The following is a 27,899-nucleotide window of genomic DNA, read 5'->3' as shown; positions in this document are numbered from 1 at the left end:
AAACGAAACAAATTCAGTAAAATAGCTTTGTTAAAGTGGAACAAAGTTTATTTGCAAACATCACAAAACAATGTGTTATTACAAATGTGGATTCCCAAACAACTACAGTTCAAGAGAATATGGTTATGATGCACGCCCTAAAATTGGCTTACCATGACAGCTATGAAGAGTCACGCACCATCGCTCCCCCAATGCATCTGAGATATTACTAGTGACCACATATGTGACAGAACCACTGAGGATATCGTTAATGGGCAAATTATTGATCTATTCTACATTTGTTTCATTAATATGGAAATCAGGAACTTCTTTCAAAATGCAATTCAATGTGGGGGCATCTATATTTTGAACGTAGAACTATAAACGTCTTTACTGGCAGTGAGGGCAGTAATTGATAACTCCTGCAGTGTGCTCTGAAAGAGAAAATGTTGAATGCGTGCTTTGTCTTATTGTCAGCCCAAAGCCTGCTGGGCAGTGCGAGAGTCTGAGCCCTTTAAACCCTTCATTCCAGAGTCATTGAAGGGCTTTAGTTATAGATGTGTAGTGTTGCCGGTGATGTCACTGATGATGTCAGTTGTGGTGTCATTTGTGAAATTATGTCTGAGGTCAGCCAGACCAAGTGGAAAAAAGCAGGTCCTCTTGTGTTGGCAGTATTTTTAGTTATTGGAAGGTGTGAGGTGTGTAGGATTGTTTCAGGTGTATATACGTTTCCTATTTCCTTCCCTATGGAGGTATCTGCTCCGGGTGTGGAGGTTTGCGAAGTTCCTGAAAAGTGTACGGAGGTCTCCCTATCGAGAGCAGAGGTTCCAGAAAGTCAGTAGAACACAAAAAATACATCTGTAAAGTTACAAAGAGTAACTGTATTGTCATAATTTATGTTTTGTAAACCTCTAACTCCTAGACATAGCAAATTTACACTTGTAAATGGCGATGAACCTAAAGTAGTAATTTTTCTACAAAGTGTAAGAGTAAACTTGTAGAATTTATCAAGTGCAACTTTACTTTTTGAATGGTCCCCAATGAGTGTATTATATCCGAAGAAAAATCTGTTTTGCTTGCACGGATCCAAATATCTAGTGGAAGAGAGGGGCCTGATCCATAATAAAGTTCATCCACTCTTGTTGCATGATCATTATTTATGAATGGGTGCTTATTTCTTACCTTACCTTACCACACCTAACATATACATACAATCATTTCAAACGTTTGCCAATTTCTTAATGGTGGTACACACAAACACACACACCTGTGTGAAGTTTTGTTACTTGTTGAGAGAGCTAAGAACCCTGCTCAAGCAGCAACCACAATCCCTGTCAGGGTGAAGTCACAAGCAAACCCTCAAAACACTTGTGCTTAAACCTCAGGTAGCTTGGCACAAAAGTAGTTAGGCTTAACATTGAGGTATTTATGCAGCATTTCAAACAATGATAAAGTGTAAGAAATTGGGTTGTTGGTTGACTGGGGTGTGAACCTGTGTCAAGCAGCAACCCCAAGTCAGGGTAAGGCACAAGCAAACCCCAAATTAACGTATGATCAACCCCCTAGTAAATTAGCACAAACCAGTCAGGACTCACTTAGAGATAACAAGTAAAGTATTTGTGCAAAACTTCAAACAGTAAGAGTGAAGTCACCACACAAAGAGATCCTGCACCAGAATAGAAACAGAACAACATTTCGTAATGAAAAATGACAAAAATCCCATCAGTGGAACTAGAGTTATGAAATGTTAAAGAATAAGTGTAAAATAGTGCCTAAAAGCACAAAGTTCCAGTTGCTGCAATCTGGTTGCGCTTGACCAGCACAAGTCAAAGTTTCAGGCCATCTAAGAGGGAGTGCGGGTTAGATGCAGTTCCAGATTATTCCCGCTAAAGATTTACCTTGTCAAGTTTTGCGCCGCAAGCCCTGTTCACATTCCAAAGGGTCACAGAGAGAAAGGGGACCATCACAGGTGGTTGTTGGCATGGTGCAAAGACCAGGATGGGCATCGCAGATGGGCAGGCTGGTGCTTCATGCTGGCAGTCCCCCTCAGGCTGTCAATGCTGCTGTGCAAAGAGAGAGGCTGGCTTGCGCTAGATTTCAGTGTGAGCGGTGCTGTCTCAGTGCGAACAGGCCCGTTTGTGGTCACGAAGAGTGCAAAACCCTGAATTAAGAGCTTGTGAGTCACACCAAGGGCTCAGGACCTGAGAGGCACTACTTGTGGGTCAAAAACCCGCTGCATCAGGGTCAAGTAGCTGCTTAGTGAGCCTTTTATGTCTCTGAGGCTCAGATAAGGAGGCCAGCAGACTAGCCCTTGGAGTAGGGGTGGGCGGAAGTCGCGTAAAGGACATTTGCGGAGAAGCACGGAAATTGAACCAATTTCCGTGCCTCTCCGCAAATTTTTGTTACGTGACAACCGCCCGCCTGCAATATTAAAAAGATTAAAGCTGAAATAAGAGTTAAAACACTTACCTTATTGTGGGGACATCTCTTCCTGTCTATCGTGCCTTCTTCTTTGACACTGCGCATGCACGGGAGCCTGCGCAGTTTCAAAGAAGAAGGCACGATAGACAGGAAGAGATGTCCCCGCGATAAGGTAAATGTTTTAACTCTTACTTTAGCTTTATTCTTTTTAATATTGCGGGTGGGAGGCAGGCGTGGCGGCAGGCGGAAGGCGGGCGGGTCGTGGGCCGACATTCCCGTTCCGCCCCTGAGTGTGCAGAAATGTGCCCTGTTTTTCCACCTTCTTTGCGGAAGGGGCAAATTTCCGCACATTCCGTGGGCGGAATGGAAATGTCCGCCCACCCCTACCTTGGAGTCACTCAGGGGCTCTGGTTTCATGATGAACTTGCAGGTCCAGTTCTTCTTCCCCAGGCAAGAGGGCAGTAGGTCAGCACAACTGGGTAGCAGTTCAATTTTAGCAGCAGTTCAGCAGAGTGTCAGTCCGTGTGGCAGCACATCAGTCTTTCCTGGCAAAGTATCCCCAGGTCCAGAAGTGTCCTGAGGAGTTGGTGTATGAGATGTAGTATTTATACCCAGTTGTGTCTTTGAATAGGGGAAAGCTTCTAGGGGTTTCTTTCCCTTTCAAGAACCCAGGCATCCTGCCTTCCCTGTACTGGCATATATAAACAAAGAGAATCCACAGAAAAGTATTTAGTATGGTCCCTACGATGGTGATTTCCTGTACTGGCTCCAGGCGAACCACAGGTGTATGCAGCCCTTTGTGTGAAGGCTGGACACACACTATTCAAGGGTAGGTGGGGCTGTGCACAGATCTGCCCACCTATCCTGCCAGTGATGGACCAGCCAGTCCCACTTAAGCTCCTCATTGTGTGTGGCTGGATAGGAGGAATACACAAAGCTCAACTGTCAGCTACACTCAGTCATATGATCAAAGGTAGGCTACAGGCACTAAATGATTAAGGCAAGGAAAAGGTAACTTTCTAAAGGTGGCATTTTCAGAACTGCAATTTAGAGTCCGACTTCACCATAAGTTAAGATTTTAAATTGTGATTCCAGAGACAGCAAATATGAGTTGATTATCTCATTTGGAAATTACGCTTAAAAAATATAAGGCAACTCCAATGTTATCTTATTGGAGAGAAAGGCCGTGCCGTAGAGAAAATCGAATTTAAGAGTTTTTCACTATCAGGACATGTAAAACTTAAAAGTATGTGTCTTACTTTTTAAATACATTGCAAACTGCCCTCTGGGCTGATCCGGGCCACCTCTAAGTGGGACTTATATTTATTAAAAAGGAAGGTTTGGACCTGGCAAAATGTTTTGGTAGGTTGAAATGGCAGTTAAAACTACACACGCAATGGCAGGCCTGAGAAATGTTTAAAGTACTACTTAAATGGGTGGCACAATCAGTGCTGCAGACCCACTAAACACATTTAATTTACAGTCCCTGGGCACAGAAAGTGCCACTTTACTAGGGACATATAAGTAAATTAAATATGCCAGTTGGGTATAAGTCAATGTTACCATGTTTAGAGGAGAGAGCACAAGCACTAGTTAGCAGTTGTAAAGTCACAGAGTTATAAGCCAGCAAACATGAGGTCAGTAAAAATGACAATATGTTTGGAGGAAGACCACCCTACAGCTAACAGGTCTAATGTAGAGTGAAGCACAACACAAGAAAAATTGCACACCAAATTATAAAAATAGAATGCCATTTATTAAATAGGCTAGAACCCAAATGGCAAAAATCTAATCAGTAGAACTGGAGATATCCAGTGCTCCAGTTCTAATGTTTTAAGTGTAAATAGTATCTAAAATCACAAAGTGCAAACTGGAAATCTGGCAATTCTGAACTGGGTCTAAGTCACAAGTTCAGGCCTATTGTGATGGAGCGTAGGCCGGCTTCCGGGGCCAAGTTAGGCCCATTGAACAAGAGCACCTTAAATCCTGATTGCAGAGCATTGCGAGGTCCCATGTTGAGGATGCGTCATGCAGCAGAGGCAATGCGATTTCCGGTTGAGGAGATGCACTGCAAAACAATGGTTCCACAAAGCTGCAAGATTGGAGTCCCAGGTTGCAAGTCCTTATGGAAAATATCATGGACCAGAAAAATTTCAAATAGGGATGAGTAAGAAGAGAGTACACCTTTGTCAAGTCTTTTTAGGGTAGCCCTGACCATACCACACTTAGGCTGGCCATTAACTTTAAATTGAATTCACCCCAGCAAAAAAGAATGGCAGATATAGTGTGCATTCTTGTATTTGTATTTGTATTTGAATGGCGCTAATCACCGACAAGTCTCTAAGCACTGTGGGGAGGCGAGGCTAGGGGTTGAGGGCAGATCGGATAAATCCCACCATGAAGAAGCAGTTTAGACGGTGATCAGTGCTTCCCTGAACAGAAGCGTTTTAAGTTGTTTCCTAAATGAGAGGAGCGTTGGTTCTTTGCGAAGATGGTCCGGCAGTTGATTCCAAAGTTGTGGAAGTACTACGGAGAAGGTGCTACCCCCTTTGGATGCAGTATTGCATCTAGGGATGGCCAAGTTACAGGCCTCATATGATCGCAGCTTGCGCCCTGGAACGTAAGAATTTAAGTGTTCCTTAAAGTAGGCTGGAGCTTTACTATAGATTGCTTTATGGGCAATGCAAAGGCCTTTGAACTTCACTCTTTGTCTGATGGGGAGCCGGTGAAGTTTATTAAGCAGAGGGGAGGCATGAGCTCATCTGGGCAGCCTAAAGATCAATCTGGCTGTGTCATTTAGCACTACTTGGAGTTTTTTTATGAGTTTTTTCGGAAAGCCAAGATATAGTGCATTTCCATAGTCCAATCTAGAGACAATCATGGCTTCCACAATCATTTGTAGGGAAGTGGTGGAAAGAAGTGGAGCAAGTTTCCGAAGTTGTCTTAGAAGCCCTATACAGGTGCCTACTACTGTGGTGATATGGTTCGACATGGAGAGCTCTTGGTCCAGTTTAATGCCTAGACTTTTTACGGTGGTGGCCGGAGTAGGGGTAGCACCCAGCTCCTGGGGCCAAAAAAAGTCATTCCATGCGTTGCTTTTTGTGGGGATCACAAGAACTTCAGTTTTCTCGGGGTTAATTTTCAAGGAGTTTTTGGTCATCCAATTTGTGGTGAATCTAAGGATATTTTGTGCCATTTCCTGGACAAGGGCGGTGTTGTCAATTTGAAAAATGAGCTGGGTGTCATCTGCATAGTTAAAGACACGACAGTCCATGTGAGCCAGGGCTGTTACCAGGGGTTGTAGGTAGATGATAAGGAGGAGCGGGGATAGGGTAGAGCCCTGTGGGATGCCACACGTGAGGGCACCCCTGTTTGATACTTGTTCCCCCAGCTGAGTCCTCTGCGATCGCCCTGTGAGAAAGGATTCCAACCACCTGTAAGCTGATCCCCGAAGACCCAAGGCTTTAGACGGTCCAGGAGCCATAAATGATTGACCGTATCGAACGCCGCTGGCAGATCTAATAGAATCAGGGCACTCGGTTGTTTTTTATCAGCCATGATTCTTAGGTCGTCAAAGACCAAGAGCATCACTAGTTCAGGGCTGTGGTGTGCTCTGAAGCCCGCTTGTTGCCTTTGGAGTAGTTGGTGTTCCTCCAGAAAAAGTGTTTTTAGAACATGTTGTTCTATCACTTTAGCCAGGAAGGGAATTTGAGAGATTGGTCTATAGTTCGTGAGACTGGCGTCGTCCGCGCCTGTTTTTTTTAGGAGGGGAGTTACTCTTGCTTCCTTTAAGTTGGAAGGCAGGTAGCCAGTCTCCAAGGAGCTGTTTAGTAATGCCAGAAACTGGTTTTCCAGGCCAGGGGCAGCCATACGGAAGATCCTTGGGGGGCAGGGGTTGGCAGGGTAACCTGATTTAGTGCAATTCATTAATTGTGTTAGTAAGGTATGGTCCAATGGGGGGAAAGCTGTAAGTTGATGGCTGGAGGGGTAATCTGCCTGAAAGTGGGCTGTCACATTTTTATTGATTGGTATGCTGTTGATCTCAATTATGATGTCTTTGACTTTTTGCAAGAAATAGCACTGGAAGGTATTACAGTCTAACGAGACATCAGCCGTTTTCACCTCTGCTTTTTGGCTTAGTTCTCTCAATCTTTTGAAGGTCTCTTTCTGTTTGTTAGAAGCAGCGGTGATCCTTGCCTCGTAATATTCAGCCTTTCTATCGGTGATGGATTTTTTGTAAAGGGTAAGTTGGGGTTTAAACATTGCCAGCTCTTCTGGTTCATAGGCTTTCCGCCATTGCCGCTCGGCCTGGTGGAGGCTTTGTTGTTGAACTCTTAAAGATTCGTTGAACCAGGGCGCTCCCTTTCCTTTGTTTCTAGCTCTGATTGTTCTCTCTGGGGCTGCCTTATCTATGGCTTGGCATACAGTGTTAGTCAGGGTTTCGCTCTACCGGTCTAGGTTTCCTTATTTGCGCATGGGTGCCCGAGGGGAGCTGAGTAGAGCTTCTGCCAGGTTGGCGGCATCAAGTTTCTTCCACTTGCGCACCCTGATCCATTCTGAGGGTGGTTGGGATATTATGGAATCCATTGGGGCCCAGCACCTTAGGAGTGCGTGGTCCGACCAGGCACAGGGGCTAACCTCCCTTAGGCTAGTCCGGGACTGTGAAGTCCAGATGAGGTTGAGGGTGTGCCTTTTCTGGTGGGTGGGGGCATCTTCAATTTGATGAAGCCCCATTGAGTTCATTCCTATTTCAAACTGAGTGTGCGACTCCTTCGGGACAACGTCCCAGTGATAGTTAAAGCCCCCTGTGATAAGGAGTCATTTATAGCGAGAGCAGACATCGGTGACAATTCCCAGAAATAATTTGTTAAAGTTAGGGTTGATCTTGGGGGGCGGTAAACAACTACCATTAGGAAGCAGGATGATTTAAGTGAGATTTTGATCCCTAGAATGTCAGCCTGATCAATACTTTCTGCTACTATTTTGGTGGCCTGTAGCCGTTTGTTAAAGAAAATGTCTACTCTTCTTCCCCGGGTGGTTCCTTGTCTATTATGCCAAAGGACATCATCATTCTTTGGAAGTGAGGTGATAATATCTGGGACTGAAGAGTCCTCAAGCTAGGTTTCAGTAAGGGTTAGAACGTCTACCTCATCATCTTGGAGGAGTGAACATATTTCTAGGTGGTGTTTCTGTAGGAATCGAGTATTTAGAACTGCTATTTCCAGGCCAAGGGGGATATTGGGCATGGGACTGACGTAAGGGGGTGAGTCCGGAGTTTTAGTGTGGATGACCCTTAGCAGAATTTCAGCACGCAGTTTGTCTGCCACTCTTTCATTGAGGGTTTGACTGCCTAATGTTAGAGCATACAGGTCTGCTTTGGAATATGTCTGAGTTTGTCCAGGGGGTCTGGCCGCCGGCCCCGGACGGCCGTGGACGTGGGCAGACGGGCTTGCCTTTTGTGTGCCTTCAGCGCGCCAACCGCACGCCCGCTGTGCGCCTCCGCTGCGCATTAAGGCAGGACTCATCATTTTATGGGGAAGGCGTCCCACTAGAGCGCTAGAGCGCTGACCTCTGCAGTGTCCCTGCCGCAAGCTACCCCCAGGTGCTTCCTGTATGTGTAACGTTTCCTCCACACAAACGGTAGCAACCGCGGTCTACCGGGGAACCACACAAGCAAGTCCTAGGTGAGCTTCTACAAATTAAGAAGTGATTTTAAAAGGACAACCGTCCAAGTAAATGTGGAAATATGTTTTTAAATGCTTTACCACAAACAGCTAAAATAACACGAAGACTCGGGAGCCCTTCACCAGGCGCTTCCGAGGTTCGCAGCACTGACCGCACTCATAGCTCGTGGTTAAATGCCTCTAGTGCGCTCGCTTCGCGTTAAGGCAGGCCTCATAATTTTATGGGGTAGAAATCCCGCTAGAGCGCTAGAGTGCTGACCTCTGCAGTGTCCCTGCCGGAAACTACCCCAGGTGCTTCCTCTATGCGTAACATTCCCTCCACACAAACGGTAGCAACCTCGGTGGACCCGGGAACCACACAAGCAAGTACGAGGTGAGCTTGTAGAAATTAAGAAGTGATTTTAAAAGGACAACCGTCCGAGTAAATGTGGCAATGTTCTTTAGACTGAAAAGGTCACAATCAAAGGTAAAGTTAAAATGATTAGATCAGGACCCAATCCTTTAACCGATGCTGACATCTTTCTCTGAATAATCTATTTATATTCATCCATCTGTTGACCATGGTGTAAGAATCGAATGTTGGTTATTTCCTACTTGGAACAGGAAGTTCCTGTCAAACTCATATTTCACAGCAGGGAATAATATCCCTACCCTTCATCATTTGACCAAGAGTGCTGAAATCTGAAGTCTTAGAGTTTGTATTTGATATAAATTGATGAATAACATGTTTAGTGAAGGCCACACTCAATCAAAGAGCATTTTGCGGTTTTGAGTCATCGTAACCTCGTACCTCATTGTGAGTTCTTGTGGTTCTTGTGTGTTATAGCTAAGAGAGGTTTTTACTTGATATTGCTATGCAGTGTGTATAGGGTGTCGTTCAACATTATTTGTTTTTAAACATAGCTATACAGTCCAGTCATTAACTGCAATGTAAATTGAATTGTGAACTAACATCTCATTTTGTTACTCCTTTGATAGAATCAGTGGCATCTGCTGTGGGGCTGTGGTGGTGAGGAGGGAGGGAAGGCAGGTGGGTCTGGGGTAAAAAAAACAAAGAAAACTGCGCTTACCTGTCCGCCTCCTCTCCTCTTATCTTCTGGCGAGGACGTACACAAGCTCCAAGTTTGTCCTAGCCGATCAAGACGCTGCTGATAGCAGCGTCGTGATTGCTCTGAGCGTCATGGTTTGGCGCTCAGAGAGGGAGTGGAAGCCAAGGCATGTTCTTTACTCAGGCTGTAAGGCAACATGCCAAGTGTGCATAAGGGTTTGGCCGGCCATTTAAACTATCATGCACACTTAAGTGCATATACCACTTCTCCCACTACTGGCTGACAGCCCTGCCCACCCCTTAAAAAAAGGACAAGTACAGTAAACACAAAATTCTAATAATGTTATGTTATTATCATTTTATTTTTCGTGTGGGGCGACGCTCCTCCTCCTTAGAGGAGGAGCCGCCGCTGATTAGAATATTCATTGGTTTTAAGAAATTAAATGTCCTCCCAACAGTTGGCTAACTTTTAAAGTACAGTCATATTTTAAGAGCCAGACAGGCAAAACTTTCTCTCAGACGAGAGATGAAAGTAAAAATGTAAAATCATGTTGACAACTGGGTGTTTTAGGTAGAAAAAGGTCTTCCAAAATTGACTGCAAGGATAGAAATTGGGTTGCAAATAATAGTGTGAGAGAAGGTAGTATATTAGTGGAAGAGATTTAGAGACATGGAGAGGAGTGCTGGAAAGAGATCTACAAGTGAGAGGAGGAGTGGAAACAAGCAGTGAATTGAGACCAAGAGGAAAAGAGAGGGCAAGATGAGAAAAGCAGAGTGATTAAAAGGGGGAGTGTGCAGCACCAGACGAGGAAAGTACAAGGCTTCAGGAAAACAACTGAGAAAAAACATTGGCCCTAGCAGTGGTTGGGGAAGTAGAGTGAATCGACAAAGAGACTTGTGTGAGTAAGAGACCTCTATGAAATTCAAGGAGTTGGGCGTTGTACATAGATTGAAGACTGATGAGCAGCAGAGTTATGCAGAAATATGGGGCAATGACAGGAGTGAGAAAAAATAGAAAGAACATACTTGAAGTGATAAAATGAAAGATAATTGAAGGAAAATAAAAGTCACTGCATATCTGAAACTACCAAGCTAACCTTAAGGGAGAGGACCAGTTTATAAGGGTAACCTGATGAAAGTCAAAGAACAGAAATCAGTTTTATAGAGCTGAGGCCATAAATATCTGCATTACAATAAAAGGTGATGCATGGAATGCCTCGAAACGTGTTAGCCACCGGCAATCTGCTGAGGCCACCTTCCATTCCGTTGCTTTTTAGCCCCATCCATCAGTCTGAACAGGGAGCAACCATATGCAAATCAGACTTATTCATGCTCCACGCGAAAGAAAACCAGTTTGTGGTTATATCTGGATTAGCTTCGGTATCCATATAGAGGGCACCTTGCCTGTCATAAGTAATTACCAGTCGCTGATATTGGTTCAAGCATTCCAACCAGCAGTTTTCTTTTTTTTTATTGATGTCTGCATAGACATTTTGGGTCTATACATGAACATTGAAGGTTGCTGGAATATATTGTATCTGATAAAATTCAGTACTCCTCGATCTAGAACTTATCAGGAGAGCGCAATTCCATCCGTTCTGGTAAATACTAAGACTTTTACCAAAACATAATGGGGTATGTGGACTTTATTGCGCCCAGTAATTCCTAGGTGGGATAAACTCTACACAACTCAGAATTCCAACTCTTGAGCAAAGACAGTAGCAGTTGGTGGTGGAAGTGCTGCCGGGCAGTGACGTGGGCTGGGGGAGGGGCAGGGTGGGAGGTAGAAAACTACGGAATATGGCCAAATACAGGTAAGTAAACATAAAAATAAATAAAACGAATTTTGTTGCACGCACTGCAAAGTCCATGGACCGCTGAAAAAAGAAAAAGTTTTAAGTGAGAGAAGCAAGGCAGATAAATGATCCATGACGAGATTGAAATACGAGAAAACGTAGAGACTTGTCTGTCTGAAAATTAGATGAAGGGCAGTGAAAGAAGCAAGATATAGGTTATTGGGCTTTGTGTTCGTGGTTATCGGCCTGTGTGTACGTGGTTATCAGCTTTGTACATGGTTATCGGCCTGGGTGTACGTGGTGAGAGTGAACAGAGAAAAAAGCTAGAGAGATGAATAGGTTGGTATAATAATAAATGATGGGAAAGTAGAGTGATAGGTAAGCAATAAAAATCAATGGGTTGAGGATATGAATGGGAGATGCACGCGAGACGAATGATCTAGGAGAAAGGTTACGAAAGAGTGGAGTGTGAGAGAATAAACGTGAAGAATAGGCTGTGAGAAATGTGAGAGAGTGTGTTTGCTGTCACTGACAGTCTCCCAGTAACACTGTGCTTACTATGTGCAGCTCCTGAGGAACCAGGTCAAAATAACTTGGCACCAGTTCATTCAGTACAATACAAACGCCAGTTGTGTGGTGCATTTGTCGGCAGCTGCTTCAGACCCTCTTTACTAGTTACCCTTCCGCAGGCATCCTTAAGAGTTCATCGTACGGTACATCGCAGTAATGCGGCCGTGCTCGCGGCCTCGCTAGCCGACCTTCCTTCCCCCGGCTTTGGAGGTCAAACGTTCCAAGGGGACGCTCCCCTGGCGCCCCAGCGCTGGCCAGGTAATTGTCCTCGCTGGAAGTTTCTTCTCAAGTTTTCATTCCTCTCATATTTCACGAGCTCCTTTCTTTCCCTCAGCGTGCTGCGAGCTGCAGTTAATCTTTATTATGACACCAGGATGTTCTTTGCTGTCATGACAGCCAAACTAATGGGTCACTTGAAGTGGTGAAGAAACCCATGAAATGACTGACAGCACATTAAACACCATGGCGATGAGGCGCTGCCTCCTACCCTCCAGCTTCCCTGCTCACTCCCTCCTCTTACGTTTTCTCCTTGGTTCCCCGTTCACTCTCCTTGAGCCGTTTTCCCTTTGTTGAAATGTGTGTTTTTTCCTCAAGGACTGTGCCAAAGGGATGCCTCATACTCCATTTAGGAAATCATATCCCCGAGCTGTGCATGAAACCCTCTCACTGGTCACCAGATTCCTGCGATAAGTCAGGCTTTACGAGAAACATTTTCCAGAATGACAAATAATTATTAATGAATCAAAACGTACTCTCTAGGAAAGAATTCTTGAAAAGTGCTGACTAGGAAGAAGCGTTGTACGCAAGTGTGGGTGTGTGTGTGTGTGTGTGGGGGGGGGGGGGGAGGGGGGGGGGGGGGTGATAGTTATCCATGCGTTGCTAAACAAAGGCAAGCATTTCCCAGTCATATCATTTCGGTTTTGTAATTAAATATATTTGTTTGCGAGGAATTCTACCAGAAATAAGTAAATAAAAGAGTTTACAGATTGTAGTTTTAGAAACGTAGCTGGAAAGCAACGAAGCACTGAACGAGAGTGGGAGTCAAATGAATGTGTTATCGCTACAGGAGAGGCAGGCAACAAGTATTTCTAGTTACTTGGTGGTAGGTCTACTTGAAGAGTTGTGATTTTAGTTTTCTTCTTTAATTGCGGCAGGGATGAAACTATTCTGACATAAGGTCACTCTTCCAGAGCCTGGGTGTGCGGATGCAATAAACGGTCTTCTGTTTTTGCACCTTTTGCCCTATCTTGAAATGCACTGTCCATCAGAGGGGGATAATGTCTTAGCTAAGCAAGCCTGTGGTGTGGGTTAGTTTCTGGTGATTATGACGATTATGCAGATAATAATGACTAGGTGGAACAGAGAAGTCAGTTCCTTTTTTTAGACATTTTAGATGACCCGCTGCATTAAGGACGACTTTTAGGGGACTCAAGGCAATATCTGTATAGCGCAAAGAGATTCCACCATCTAGATGGGTGTGGATTGAGGTTTGTAACTTTATTCTAAAGTTGGCTCCTGGAAGAAAGTGTTTTATTTTCTTCCACCGGGGCAGCTGGAACCATGCTAATTTGTTTTTTCTGGCAATTTCCTATTTCCAAGTTAGGCCTATGTCTTGAATCAAGTCAATTGATTTTGCATTTTCTGTCACTTGGGGTTGAAGTCATTGAAGTTCATTTAGGTGAGTCAGGATTGAATCTATGTTTTTTGACGTTGTTTCCAAACAAAATAATTCGTGTTTCATTGAGTTAAGATTCACGTAGATACTTGGTATCCAATTCTGAGTCCGTTTGAGGCAGTATTTGAGCCACTGAATGTCTGTGGTTGGTAACATTTTGAGATAGAGTTAAGTATTATTGTCCGATAAATGTATCTTTATTTTATTTTTTCGTTTTTAATAATCCGAAGGATCCGTGTAGAGTGGAGAATACCCTGTGGCATTCTGCAGGAGGCACGACGTTTCTGGGATCTTGTGGGTCCTTTCTCTACAAGTCACTGTCAGTTTACAAGGAAGAATGTACCATTCAAGGACTATGTTAGAGAAGCCTAGAGTGTGCTGGAGCTTCACGGGCCACAGTGTCAAATGTTGCTGAGAGCTCAGGCAGAATCAGGAGGCAGGTGTTTATTTCTGTCATTCTCAGGGACTGTGTTATCAACTACTTAAAGAGTAGCTGCCTCCTTGCTGTAGCCTGGCCTGTAATCTAATTTGTAATTTTGATGGAGATTGTTCTTGCTGATCTGCTCCAGTAGGGTTCTGGAGACTACTTTTCCATGATTTTTCTTACGAACATTGGATGGGTAATGAGGCAGAAGTTGATGTGATCATCTGGTTCAAGGATTGGCGTATTCAGCAGGAAGAACATCTGTCATTGTCTACTGGTAATCTGGTAAGGTCCTTTGGGTGATAGTAGTGTAGGTAAGTTTGAGGAGGGGTTTAAATGCACATCCCCGAAAAAAATGAATGATTGTAGAATGTCTTGTATACAGTGAGGGTTTGAGAGAGTCCAGGATATTGGAGTGTTCTGCATGCCAGAAGAGGTTAACATCAGTGTACTTGTGAGTGTATGATGGAGATGGGTTGTATCCTGGATTTCTGCCTCAGTTTGTCAATCTCTCCGGGTAATGGTGTTACATTTGTAAACTGACAGATCAATTGGCCAAATTTCAAAATGCTAGCTGTGCTGGTTTTGCAAAGCACACTTGCCTCTGGAGATGCTATCCCTCGTTACGAGTGGGCCTGTAATTATCGCTGTGTCTGGTAAATCCTGTTACTCCACATACTGGAATTAATTCTTTTGCGCTTTTCAGTTAACCCAGTGCCTTCTGGGTGCAAAAAAAGCAGGGACAGTACAGACACACAGCAGGGGCAGTACTTCTCCTCAGTTTCTCCAGCTCTTCTCCTTGGCAAAGGTTCCTCTTGATTCCAGAAGTAGTCTAAAGTACAGGGGTTTTAGGTCTTATACTTATACCCCAAAATATATTTGTTCTCTTTGTGCAGAAAAGCCCTGTGGTGCTTAGTCAAAACCAGTTCTGTCCTCTGTGGGGCAGCTTCCTGGCAGGAGGTGGAGACAGCATTGTGGAAAGCAGACCGGGCCCATTCAGGTGAAAGGAAATCTCATCCCCCTACTGTAAAGGCATCTCATGTCTATTCAGCTGAACCCTAACTCTTCCAGACTCTCTGGAGCCACTGCGCCACTCCAGCCCCTGTCCCTCCACAGCCAGACAGCCAATACACATCTAGCAGAGACACACTGGATGGCTAAGCAGGAAAATACCTACTTTCTAAAAGTGGTATTTCCAAACACAGAATGCGAAAATCACCCTCAGTAAAAGATGCATTTTAACATTCTGAGTTCAGGCATACTAAACTTTATTTTTCTATCTTGCCCAATGGGAAGTTAAATTTATAAGATGTTACAAACAAACTCCCATTTTGTCCTATTGGGGCAAGATAGCCTTTCAATAGTGAAAAAACGAAATGGGCAGTATTCCACTATCAACACATGCTGTACACTCCAGTACACGTCCTACCATTCACATACACTGCACCCTGCCCATGGGGGTATCTTGGGCCTACTATAGGGGTGCCTTACTTGTAAGGAAAGGGAAGGTTAGGGCCTGGCAAGTGGGAGCCCTCACCAGGTTGACATGGCAGTTTGCAAACTGTACACACATACTGCACTGGCAGGTATGTGTTAGCTTTTCAGGGCCACTCATGTGGGTGGCACAATCAGTGCTGCAGGCCCACTAGTAGCATTTGATTTACAGGCTCCGGCACACTTAGTGCACTTTACTATGGACCACTAGATCAAATATGCCAATCAGGGAGAACCAATCATAATAACAATTTACACAGGGAGCACTTGCACTTTGACACTGATCAGCAGTGGCAAAGTGCCCAAAGCATCTAAACCAGCAAAACAAAATCCAGCACAAAATCAAAAATACAGGAGAAAGAGGCAAAAAGTCATGGCAAACCACGCCAAAGATGCCAAGTCTAACAACAAGCCATCCCCCGACAGTTTTTTTTAAAAAATATGGGAACCTTGCAGAAGTTCCAGTTGTTTGATTGAAGAGACCGACTGGGGAAGTAAGGTTTCATAAGCTGTTGTGGATAGCGTTGACCTTCATTAGACATAGCTTTACATAGCATTTGGCATAGGGCTTTGAATTGTATGTTTTTTTAAACCGGGAGCCAGTGGAGGTCGCGAAAAAGGCTAGATGTTGGTGCCTGTTTAGGGAGATGAAATAGTAGTCTAGCAACTCAGTTCTGATTCACTTTTAGGCGTTTGATTGAGGTCTTGCCAGGTCCTACAGAGACAATATTAGCATAATCTAATTTTGATCAAATAAGGGCCTGGATGAACATCCGCTGAGCAGAAAAGGGAAATATTAAGATCATTTTTGTTAGCTAACTTTAGGACTGTGAAACAGGTAGACGCTACCTTGAAAATGTGGGATTTCATAGTTTGTCGTACAAACAGAAGCCTAGGTTCTTTACCTTAGAAACTGGCACATGAGGGGCCCTGAGGCTAGCAGGCCAATGGTGAGGACCCCATAATTGAGGGTTCTTACCCACCACCATTACATTGGTTTCACCACCATTTCATTCCAAGGAGTTATGGTTCATCCAGGTGGAAATCTTTAGAAGACAGGGTGCTTGTGCCATGACTCTCAGCAGATGACAGGGAAAAGATAATCGGAGTGTCATCAGCGTAGGAAAATAGAGAGAGGCTGCAGCCTTTAATGATGGCAGCTAGGGGACACACCCTGATGTTGAGCAACTTTGGGGTTCTTTAGTAGGGGCAGAAGCAAAGCATGTTTCTACACTCATGGAGTTCGACCCTGTTTTAGTGAAGCATTGAGAAGAGTGGTCATAATTTGTAAAGATTCAGGGAAAAGCTTACTGACATGAGCCAGGAGGAAGGATTCTAGAGGAGAGCCAGACTTTATGGCTCGTTATAACAAGCAAAAGAGAGAGACATCAACAGGAACAAATGAATTTAGGCATTGTTTAGGACAGGGAGCAACTGGGCTGACAATATCAAATCCATTGCATGTGACCGGTATTACGATGTCAATGGTCTTACAAACCATTGAAGGCTAGACCGTCTGGGCAGTTGATTAAATAATTGTGTTAATAATGTAATAGTTTTTTTCTAATTTTGAAATTAATTATATGATGTTTACATTTTTTTGCATAATAATTAATTTTATAGTGCTATTATTTTTTAGAATAATGTGTATTGTGAGTTTTTCAGTTATTTATTTAATTTGCTTTTGTGGTTGTTGGAATTTTGGGGTAAGAGGTATGAAGGTTTTTAAATCTATTTTCATTTTTTTAAATGATATATTTTGTTAAAATAATGTTATATGTAATGTTTAATGTTCATTTCATATTTTTAGCTTTTAATAATTTACGTAAATTATATAATGGTCAAAATATTTTGATATGTTTATGGACATATATTTCATGTTTATTTATTTTATACATATGTAACTCATTGTGTTGTAATTTAGGATCGGGAATATTAAATCTGATCTTTCTAAAGATTAACATTTTCCCTAACGTTGCTTACACTGGAGTGGTGATAATAGTTTTGTCCCCTCCAAAAACCAACACTTTCCCTGCAGTTGCTTATGTTGGAGTCAGACTTGCAAGTCTAACACCTTCTAAGGCCAACATTTCCCCAACTGTTACTTGTGTTGCAGTGGGAATTGTAAATGTGGCCCCTTCTAAGCTCAACGCCTTTCCTACTGTTGTTCAGGATTAAGTAGAAATAATAAATCTGGCCCCTTTAAAGTGCAACACTTTCCCAACTGTTGCTCAGGTTGGAGTGGGAATAGTAAATCTGAATTGCCCTCCACTGTACCCCTCAGAGTCTAACACTTTCCCTACTATTGCTTACATCGGAGTGGAAATAGTATAGCTAACCATTTTAAAGCCCAACACTTTCTTTATTTTGGTCAGATTGGGGTGAGATTAGGGAATTTACATCTCTGAGGTAATCTTGTTTTTTCTCTGATCTGATATCTGATTTTTTTTTCTAGTTTTAGTTTTTTGCTTTAATTTGATATTTTACTTTACTGGAAAATATGTATTTATTTATTTCTGCAGGTTCTGTTTATATCTAGTGGTTTTAATATAATTAATTGTTATTACATTTCTAATATTTATGTTTAAATAATTAGTATTTTTAAATGTTATATTTATTGTTTAACCCTTTCCATGCATCGGACGGCCGTCCAACATCACAGTGGGTATGTGCAGAGGACGGCCCGGGGCCGCCCGAAACCCGCCCACACATTATTTCGCCCGCACCACGGTGGAATTCCCGCCGCGGTCACTGGCTTAAATTATTTTAAAGTGTAAATTGTTATTTTGTTTTTAAGGCATACTTGTTTTATTTTTTACATTATATGCATATTTTTTAAATATAATATTATTTTAAAGTTAATATCGTGTACATAGTGTATGATAGTTAGATTTCGAAAAACCTATTTTTGATGAGATTGCGGTTTTATGTATTTTTGTTGTCAACCTGTTTTACTCTACTTACAAAATATGTAAAAGATGAATTCTTTTTTGCTGAACTTTTGTCGCCGATATTTCATCATTCAACCATTTCTGCTGTGAGTCAGTTTACTCAGAGTTTGCCCATGCTGATCCTCTCAACTCTCTCAAGAGGACATGAGCCAGCGAGCTGCAGTTTGCATATAGACCTCCGCAAACATAAATTCCTTCAGGGCCGTACTAGCCGTAGTGGCCACTGGGGAGCGTTTTCCCAGTTGGCCGCCAGGGTTGAAGGACCGGGTTTTAGAACCCAGCGGCGTCAGGGAGAACGCCTGAAACCTTCGAGTTCCCCTGTCTTGGCAAACAGAGACACGGGATACTTCTTGATGACGTCAAAGACCAAAGTTTATTGGCTGCAACCGGGAACAGAGATCTTTGAAGTACACACGGGTAGTTCGTCAGAGACTGCACAATTTCAACAAGCGGAGCACGGTCTTTTATGCCAAAAATCATGACTCAGGTAGCATTCCAATTTACATTCGGTGCATACAAAACTGACCAATGACAATGTAACATTTCAAAAGTAACGAATGACGACAGTCCAAGACAATCCCATTTTCCGTTGTCCAGCCCACTAGAAATGACCACGTACATTACCGGTTTCCTGTTCGATCAGGCCGGACAAACCCATCATAAACTCTTCAACCCAAATCAATGATTATGTCGTAAAGGAAAGGCAGAAACAGATTGGAAAGGAGATAGAAAGGTGGGAGCAGTGTACCATAAACTCGGGCATGTCCTGCTCTTTGATCTTTATCAGACCAGCTGCTGAACAAGGAACTGGCTCAGCGAGGTCAGCCTCGGGGAAGGAGTCAGTTCGGCCAGGTCACCCAGAAGTCAGCTAAGGCGTACGTGTCTCAAGGACTCGCTCGGCCACTGTCATCGGGCCTATGTTAGGGCAACCACACAAAATGGCTGCCGTATACAAAATGGAACCTGAAGGTTCAAACTAAATCCTCAAATACAGAGTGTTCTCCTATATCGATTCATACGAAAACACTCAGACATGTTACACTCACCATTTGCGGTCGGCTGAGACCAAAATCGTCCATTTCCGACGATCTTTATAAATCGGGTTCAGAACCATCGAACCCAATTCGGGACCACAGAACCACAGACCCTCCTTTTGCCCTATCATAGGCAACAAACCCAAACCCATGTTAATCTGAATCTGGATCTATATTCATCAGGTCCTCAATATGCTGCTGAAGCATCATCCTATTACCAAGCATCTCTCTCCGGACAGGTTTCCGTGCACACGAAGTAGCAAAAAGGCCACAAATAGCAGGGGCACACTGTACACAGAGACAGAACATGAACAGGATTGCTAAGACCATCCCAATGACCATCAAAATCTTCCAACCCCAAGTGGATATCAATCCCCATAACCATTCCATCAAAGACCAATCTCCTGTGTCCACATGGACAGAATCGGAAATTTTATGCAATTTGGAAATGGCCTGGAAGACTGATGGAGCGTTGTCTGGAATGAAAACGCAGCAGCTCGATTGGATCAATTTACAAACTCCACCTCGATCTGCCAGGATAACATCAAGGGCAACTCTATTCTGAAGTGTCATAAGTCTATCCGACTGGAGCTCAGTAGTCAGGTTACCAAGGGCACCGGCAGTTTCAACTATGGTGGACTCAACCACTCTCGTTAATTGACTAATATTCCTACTGTTAGCCATAGGTCCCCAGAACGGCAGAAAACCCTTAAAGAAATCTCCCAGTTCTTGTCCTGCAGTGTCTTCTTGACTAAAGACACCTCTAACAACTCTCATCTTATGGTAATCTGCTGCAGCTGTAAAAGTGGGAGGTAACAGAAAGGAAACAAAACATGTGCCCGAGAAGTCGGGGGGGGCAACCATGTGTACGCTTTGTCATAGCAAACAAAGTAGGTACCCTTAGCAGCTAAGAACACTGGGGAAGATTGAGACGCAAATACATAAGTCTCAGCGCAAACACTCTTCCCTAACTGAGCCTTTGGATTCTTACCGTTGCCCTGCAGACAATAGTGGCCCGATGGGGCACTATCCAGATCGGTGGAGAACTTTTCGCTCGCTGGTTAACACTCAGACTAACTCCATATCCAGTAACATTCCAACCACTATATGGTTGTCTCTCATCTTTCGGAATAGTCTCAACTGCATTAGTCCCTTTAATCATGTCGACTATGCCTCTAGCTAAAGCACTATTCTTCGGATTATCTTTCGGTGAACGTAGGGGGTAGACACTATGGGCATAGATAAACATTGTTCTGAAAGCCCAAATCGAACCGTTCAAACTGAAAGGCAAGACTAAATAAGGAATACCCTTATCGGTTGTATGAGGCATCAAACCACAAATCCAGCAGTTCGTCGTATTCATCACTAACTGGTGTTGGTGCAAAAGTTGAATGAAGGAATTGTTAGAAAATTCCAAACGTCAAACTACCTCATGTTCAGGCAAAGGATGGAAAGAATGAGAAGAAATAGTAGGTAAAGATGTAGGTTGCAAAATGGAATTAGACGTCATTTTAAAAACAAATGTTACATAACCAGCTATAAATATTACGAGGATTAAGAATAAAAATAAACATGATATCAAAAAGCATTTCTTCGACATTATTTTGCATATACGTTTTCTAAAAGTCAATGTCTGTACAGGTCTCTCCAACTCAAAGAAATCCATCCTAAACTAAATGTGCTGCCCGCGGTGGTTGGTTGATTCTGCTTAAGAGTGCCTCTGCTGAACCCAGGAAGGCTGCCTCGGGCCAACAGAACCCTCGACCTAGTGTCTCAGGCTTACACTCCCAAGACTGGTAGCAACCGCGACCCTAGCAGCGAGAACCGGATGGCGATTCAAGAAAAACAAAAATGAGTAGATCCTTGGTGGAGAGTTAACCTGCAAACAGTAAAAAAAATCAACTTTATTAATATTTTATTTGTCCATGATTCTCGATCTCAGATTGTAGCGGTCTCTTCCAGGGAGTTCTTGATCAGCGAACAAAAGGTGAGGCTCTGTAGTGTCCAATCGATCTGCAGGAGGTACTGATGCTTGTAAAACTTGATCGCTCTTGTTTTCTGAGTTAGTTCCAATCAGTCGAGCATCGCTGAACGGTATGAACCGTGGGACAACTTCTGTTTCAGAGTCCGCAAGTCCCTCCTGGACCCACTTGTCGTAAGGCAAAGGCAAAGGTGCCTTTTTGGTGTGCGAGCCGTGAATCCAATTACGTTTCCCTCGCACTCGGACCGCAGATCTCGTAGACAAAAGCACCTGATAGGGCCCAGTCCAGCAAGGCTGCTCGTTTTTCGTCCGCTGGAAATTCCGAACAAAAACCCATGAGCCAGGTGCGATGGAGTGACCTGGATCCTCTGTAGCTTGTGGAAGACTGTCATGTACCTGTTGGCGTAAAACACTCATTTTAGTTGTCAACTCACGCAAATAATCAAGCAAAACAGGGTACTCGAGGTCACTGAACCTCGTTGGTCTTGGTACGCCCCAAATATTCGCCGGGCGACCAAACACAACCTCATACGGACTCAAACCCATTCGTGAATGCACAGTCATTCTTGTGGACAAAAGTGCTAATGGCAGGGCATCTGGCCATTGCAAACCAGTGCTTTCTTGAATTTTGGCCAATTTCAACTTAAGGGTGCCATTATAGCACTCGACTAAACCAGCTGATTGGGGGTGATTTGCAGCGTGGAATTTCTGCCTAATCCCGAGACCCTCACACACTCTCTTCATGACTTGACCCACAAATTCACTTCCATTATCACTCCAGATAATTCTCGGTATTCCGAATCTCGGGAAAAACTCTTTTATCAAAACTTTTGCTGTGGACAAGGCAGTGTTGTCCTTAAGGGGGTAAGCTTCTACCCATCTAGAAAAGTAGCAAACAACCACTAACACATATTTCAAGTTGTTGCATCTCTCCATATGAATAAAATCTAGCTGCAAAGCCTCGAATGGATATGTAGGAGGAGCAAAATGACCAGCTGGTGTTGGAGTTCCCTTACCAGGATTATGCATCAAACACACCATACAGTTCTTGACCAAATTCTCTGCGCATCTGGGGATTCCCACATTCTGCCAAACCGGAGCCAACAACTTACAAATCCCTTTCACACTGATATGTGCCATTCCATGAGCCATTGTAACAACTGGAAGCACATACGCGTTAGGCAACAACCATCTCTGGTGTTCCGACAAGTCAGTCCAACAACCATTCGAGTCCAATCTACCCTTACTCTCTCTCCATTCATCCAACTCTTTCTCTGTGGCCTCACTCTGAATAGATTTCACGCTCTCAATGGTGTCTTCACACATACTCTTCTCTGGACATCATCTTGCCGGACCCGCAACATACATTCGACTCGTCACGTTTCTCGCAGTTTCTTTCGCAACTTCATCAGCAAACGCATTACCACGACCAACATCATCCGTAACCTTTTTATGGGCATTACATTTCACAATCGCTACTTGCAAAGGTAACGTAAGAGATTCAAGAAGTTCATTCACCAGTTGTCCATGCTGGATTTTTGTCCCATGCAATGTCAAAAATTCACGTTCACGCCACAATCGTCCAAAGCTATGAGCCACACCAAACGCATACTGACTATCCGTGTACACATTTACTCGTTTTCCTTTCGCCAACACACACGCTCTCGTAAGTGCAATCAATTCAGCTGCTTGTGCAGAGTTATGTGGGATACGTGCAGCTTCAACGACCGTATGCAAAGTCGTCACAGCGTAGGCTGCAGTCGTATCACCATTCGGCAATTTAAAACACGAACCATCAACCCACAAAGCATCATCACAGTCAGGAAGAGGAGTATCTCTTAAGTCTATCCTCCCTTTCGTCTCTTCTTCGATTCTTAGAAAACAATCGTGTTGTTCTTCACTGTCATCATCTGTCTCAAGCGAAATCGGCAACAATGTAGCCGGGTTTAAAGTGTTGCACCTTTTGATGTGCACATGACTCGCTAACAACGTAAGCTCATACCCTGACAACCGAGCACTAGTTAAGTGCTGTGTCTTGGTGCGATTCAACAAGGTATCCACTGCATGTGGAACCATGACCACTAACGTATTGTCCATAACCAAACCCGCAGATTGTCGAATTGAAACAGCTGCTGCCGCTGTGGCTCTCAAGCAACTTGGCAACGCTCTGGCTACAGGATCTAAGGTCGACGAAAAGTACGCACATGGGCGTTGCTTCTCGCCAAACTGCTGAGTCAAAACCGATAATGCACATCCCTCTCTCTCGTGAACATATAATGTGAAAGGCTTGCTGTAGTCGGGAGTACCCAACACAGGAGCCAAACACAACGCATTGCGTAATTCAGAGAAGTTCTTCTGACATTCATCAGTCCAAGGTATAGGATTTGGAGTATCCTTAACCGTAAGAGCTATCAGAGGCTTCGCTAGCAAAGAAAAATTGGGAATCCACTGTCTACAGTACGACGTAATACCCAAAAACGCACATACTTCTCTCTGTGTCGTAGGGACACTCATTCTCGCAATAGTCTGAATTCTTTCTGGGGTCAGTTTCCTTCCCTCCTTCGATAAGAGGTGACCTAAATAGGTAACTTCTTGGCGACAGAATTGCAGTTTCGAGAGAGAAACTTTAAGATGGCAATCAGATAAGTGACACAACAAGGAAACAGTGGCATCCTTACAGATGTCTTCGGTGTCAGAAGCGACCAACAAATCTTCGACGTACTGGATAAGGGCTGCACCGTCAGGAAAGACTAACGAGTCAAGTTGTGTCTTTAAAGCTTGACTGTAAATTGATGGACTCTCGCAATAGCCTTGAGGAGCGCGTTTAAAGCGGAAACTTCGTCCTCCTAAAGAGAATCCAAAAATGTCTCTACTCTCCACGGCAATCGGGATACTGAAGAAAGAATTCTTCAAGTCGATCACCGAAAACCAGGTGGCAGAAGCCGGAATCAATGTCAATAATGCAGTAATGTCAGGCACAACAGGAAATTGTGGAACAACAATCTTGTTCACTTCACGAAGGTCAATAACAAATCTATATACAGGAGGCTGTTAAGGATCAGTCCTCTTTAAGACAGGCAAAACAGGACTATTGCACACATTACCTCGCGTCTCTTCAATCACACCCTTGTCAATCAGATCATAGATGATCGCCAAAAGCGCACGCTCACCATCACTTGAAATGCGATATTGTGGAATGCGCTGTAACGTAGCATTCGCCTTCAGTGTCACAACATATGGGGGAATGTCTAACAGGCCCACATCATTCGGGCCCGTAGCCCACAATGAGTCTGGTAACGAAGACAATTCAGGTGGGATACAATCTTTCGACACATACATCGGAGAGATCACACTCTCACCCAAGGTAAGATGTACTCCGGATGGAGAACAGTACAAAGTCGCATACAATCTCTTCAACAAATCCAGTCCTAGTAAATTCTCATGACAACCTGTAGTCAAAAGAAGGGGTGTTTCAAACCTGCGAGGACCAACAGAAAGAGGCAATGGAACAGAAATCGGATTCATAACGGGGGCGCCAGAAAAGCCTACAGAAACATTATTAAAGCCAGACAAAGGTGCGCCAGGGAATTTAGAATGCATAATCGAACTCTTCGTAGCACCAGTGTCTAGCAGAAAAGGTTCTGTCACACCTGATGCAATCACTTCCACGTAGGGTCCACTCTGATCTACCGGAACTGAAACAACTCCCTCTCTTTGTCCATGGCTGTCCTAACTGTAGTGTAGTTCCTAGTTTCCCACTAGGCCCTGCGCATTGGAATAACATAAACAGTAGTATCGACGTGGAACTGCTTATATTCCAGGCCTCCACTGACTATGCTAAACTTAATTGGGTTGTGTTACCAACTAGCTCAGAGGTCACTGGAAACTTTCTTCTCTGCATAGGAAGTGATCAGCTTCCTTGGCACAGACAAGAAGGGATTCAGCTTTCCAACAACCGTGCAACATGACAACTTTGCTCCTCAGATCAAGAGTCGATCTCTAGGGTCGTGTGAAACAATAGACATAGATTTCACTCAGTCAGTCTAGTGCAGTTTACTTTCACAGTATGTAGAGAATAGAGAGACGGGCGTGTATCAATAAAGGTTAACATTTATTGAACAGTCTTTCTTCTCATACAAGAGAAATGTATTGCCACAATTGCAATAACTGTTATTATAAAAAGTACGTACAGTAAGATAAGAATAGCAAAATAGAACTGTAAAAGCATTGATATGGTTTCTTAGCCATACAATGGTTTAAAAGTAATAAAACATATATACAGTCATATATACATTAGGCTAACATACTCAACTGGTGCTTCTAACTAAGCCTACCCCAGTGTGCCTGACCTAAGCCTAACACGTGAAAAGGGGAGTAAGTAAGTAGCTTAAGTTAAGTTGGTTTTGCCAAGGTTTGTTTCAAGAATTCTCTTCTAAGGGTTTAGTCAACACCATACCTCTGAATAGAATGATGGAGGATTGGTATCTCCTTCAGGGGTCTCTCTCGATATCCCAGTCACCTGCGAGGGTAACCTGGAAGCGCCGGGACTGGATTTCTCTGCACGAGAAAGGCAGCGGCTTCTCTCAGCGCGTCGAGGAAGGAGGGGTGACAGCGTCCGCGGGCAGCTGGGCTGGATGTCTTCGCAGAGGACGGCTGCACGGCTCCTCAAGCGTACTGCACCATAGGTCGCGCTGTAGCGGCGATAATGGTAATCAGTAGCTTCACCACCACAGGATAGCAGGCTGCAGCGACAGAGTGCTAGTTTTTACCAACACGGGGTCATGCAGGCAGCTGGCATCAGCAACATGTTCGCTCATTGCTTAAGGCAACGTTGGTAATATTTATACCTGACAGGTGCCGGGTTTGACGCAAGTTTGCTGGACATAAGACGTCAATTAAAGATGTCACTAGGAAGTGGCAGCTATCAGTTGCTCATTAGAGTTCTATTACTAATCAAAACATAGCAAGCGGGGATTTCCAGGTTTGCTAAGTTTTTATCTTGTTGAAGAACTCGGAGTGTTATCTAGGAATATCAGATAGTGACTGCTGCTCTGTCATTGCACTAATTGGTCGCAAAGGAAGTAGCAGAGAGTCATGCTGGAATGTGGCTCTGTGGCTCGTGTGAGGCCAGAGATGACTTTACAGAAAATCGCACTTGAACGGTTATGCCAATATAGGGAATAAATGGATTTATAGCCGAATAGGGGCATAAGGTCACAGTATCGATCAGGAACCTAGATAAGCACATGACACCCACTCCACGAATTCATGTCCATCAAAATTACTAAAACTAAGCAATTAGATGCATGTGTAACATTGTGTAACATAGCCCACCCCAAAATACATAAATGCATTCGAAATAGGCGTACTTGTAATACATGGAATTTAGGTACTGTACGTAGTTTTAAAAGCATAGTAATCATTCAAAAAATTATTGCATATGAAATCAATGAACGATTATGCATAAAGAATTACACATGAAGTATCTCTGACAGAAGAAATGCGAGATAAATCATCACATAAAAATGCATTGTAATAATATGTGTGCTAGAGGCTGTTGTTATGTTGTTATGTCTCTAGATGTGTTTAGAAATAGAAGTGTGAAGCTTCTGTTCTCTAAGAATAGTTTTTACGTTAAGCAAAGAATTGTTCGTGCCAAAAAAGAAAAGGGTCAATATTTGAAAAATTGTCCAATTCAAAGAAAAATCAGTTTACCAAAGCTCCTGGCAGTTTTTTGTTGATCAAAACTGAAGGCCGAATTCAGAGTTCATGGGAACGCCGTGTGTCGGAAAGCTTCTCAAAAGTTATTGTTTCTCTGTGGGTGAGAACATCGTATCAGACAGGCTCGCAAAGAATTGGTCTACAAAATCAGGTGATAGTTCAACCAAATTCGATAGCGCTGTAACTTGGCAGGTGTGAGAATGATTGCTGTCATCGAAGACAGTACCAGTCCCGCTCACAGAACGTTGTACCTGGATGATGTTGCTTTTGTCACTCGCTCCACTGTTACCACTTGGCTGTAGTACAGGAGTCTCCACGAATGCCGTCATCAGGATTGGTAGCCGCTGGGGACAACACAATGCGTGAGCCGTTATTGGACTTAGCAAAGTATCGACGTCCATTGGTACTGCTGATGGAAGTGAAAGACAGATGTCCAACACGCATTCATCGCCGCAAAGCATACACCGTAGCACAGGTAAAATGCAATTTTGCCATATTGGTCTGAATGAAAGGAACCAGGTCATGTTTAGATCTCTCAGCCTGGCCAATCCGAGGACGTTAGTTATCCTGTCCCTGTAGCGCATTGCTAGGATTGTTTCTTCCATTCCCATGGGAGCTATGTCTGAGCCGAGGCTTGCCATAACGTAGCAGGATGGTCAAAAATAGAATCCCTGCGATGAGTCCAAAAAATAGTGGAATACCACCAAAGATGGAGTGCACAAAATTAGGAAAGATTCCCAAAATTGCCTGGAAGGGTGTTAGCAGTCCCGTAAAGACTGTCTTAAATATGCCTGGGATGCTTGTTGCACTAGACATGTTAAGGAGTTGGTCGAGCATTTGTACGAAATGCACGGGGCAATTTGTTGATAAAAGGTCATGGACTTCTGTAGCCGTCCTTGCGACTAGAAGATCATACGTCTCTTTAGATGACGTTATAGGCACTGTTGTCTGTAAAAGTACAGATTTCATTTTGCTTAATGTATCAATTCGTATAGAATAGAGATTCAGACGAGGCCAGAGGGGAGTCACTGTGTCTGGAGGCCCGCTCGGGAACAATGCTTGCATGCAACATTTGACCATGGACGTTACTTGTATTAGATAACTTTTTCCGGGCGCGAGGC

At 43.7% G+C, this 27,899-nt stretch overlaps 1 protein-coding gene across 1 annotated transcript in view; it reads left to right on the top strand.

The window, feature by feature from the left end:
• Positions 1-27,899, top strand: part of KSR2 (kinase suppressor of ras 2) — a 1,792,292-nt gene that overhangs the window by 1,369,000 nt on the left and 395,393 nt on the right. The window lies entirely within an intron of this gene.

Source organism: Lissotriton vulgaris, chromosome 11 (genome assembly GCF_964263255.1).
Source record: "Lissotriton vulgaris chromosome 11, aLisVul1.2, whole genome shotgun sequence".
Lineage (NCBI taxonomy): Eukaryota > Metazoa > Chordata > Amphibia > Caudata > Salamandridae > Lissotriton > Lissotriton vulgaris.
Note: the sequence above shows the minus strand (reverse complement) of the source record. Positions and strands in the feature narration are given on the sequence as shown.